We start from the raw sequence: 1,020 nt of genomic DNA on the forward strand, positions 1-1,020 counted from the left end.
GCCCCCCCGGGCCGCACACAGGGACCCCTCCGAGCGGTGCCTGCAGCCTCAGGCCCGGGGCCCCGCCGCGCCCGGCCCCGGCCCCGGCCCCGGCCCCTCCCGCCGCGCCCGCAGTTCCGTCCTACCTGCGCCGCCGCCGTGGGCCCGCTGTGCCGCGACTGCAGCCGCGCTCCCGCCCGCGCTTCTATTTCGGGTGCCCGGAGGCAGGGAGGAGCGAAGCCATCCCCGAACCCGCCCGGCCCCTCCCCGAGCTGCTGTTCCGGCGGGCCCGGGGCAGCTGAGGCTGGTTCTCTCTTCCCGGTTGCTTCTTCCCGCTTCTTTCCAAGCTCCTCGTCATGTAGTGTAAAGCTGTTCGTCATGACTGAATGAGACAAGCTCAGGAGTTGCCATTTCGTCACAAATGCACAAATGTGTCAAGAGCAGCTCTGGAAAAGGAGCCAGGGACCGGCAACAAGGGACTGAGGAAAGGGAATCAACTTCTGCCTCTTAGTATTGGTCCTTCTCGAGAGACCAGAAGAGACAGGCGGGGCCAGCATGGCCTGGAATTGAAGCAGAGGGAGAGGAAAGGCCGAAAGCCAAAACAAGCCAACAAATTGGCACAGGTCAGAGGTGAGCAGCGCACAGCCCCTGGCTCTTCCTGCGTTTAGATGAAGCCATCCATGGCTCAGAGTCAAGGCACCTCCTCTGAAAACCCCAGCTCTTCACTTTAGCTCAGTTTTTGACCACAGAAAAGTAATAAAGCAGTTCTTTGCTTGGTCCACAAGGGGCCAGAAATGGGGTTTTGGGGGGGTTGGATTTTTTTTGACATTATGGATTCCTATTCAAAATTGTTGCATTGATCTTGTGAATTGTGTAGACGGTTACAGAATAGTCAGTGCTCTTGTGTAGAAAATTAGGGTTGGAAGGGACCTCAGGGGGTCACATCTAGTCCAACCCCCTGCTCAAGGCAGCACCATCCCCAGATAGATCATCCCAACCAAGGCTTTGTCTAGCAGATCTTAAAAACCTCTAGGAGATTCC

At 57.8% G+C, this 1,020-nt stretch overlaps 1 protein-coding gene across 1 annotated transcript in view; it reads right to left on the bottom strand.

Moving 5' to 3' along the window:
* Positions 1–216, bottom strand: part of ANXA11 (annexin A11) — a 65,882-nt gene extending 65,666 nt beyond the window's left edge. The window contains exon 1 of the mRNA XM_019502335.1: positions 126–216. The gene's annotated coding sequence lies outside the window, so the exon portion shown is untranslated. The remainder of the gene's footprint in view (positions 1–125) is intronic.
* Between the last annotated feature and the right edge of the window lie 804 nt (positions 217–1,020).

Source organism: Gavialis gangeticus, unplaced genomic scaffold (assembly GCF_001723915.1).
Source record: "Gavialis gangeticus isolate Ggan-Ray unplaced genomic scaffold, GavGan_comp1, whole genome shotgun sequence".
NCBI lineage: Eukaryota > Metazoa > Chordata > Crocodylia > Gavialidae > Gavialis > Gavialis gangeticus.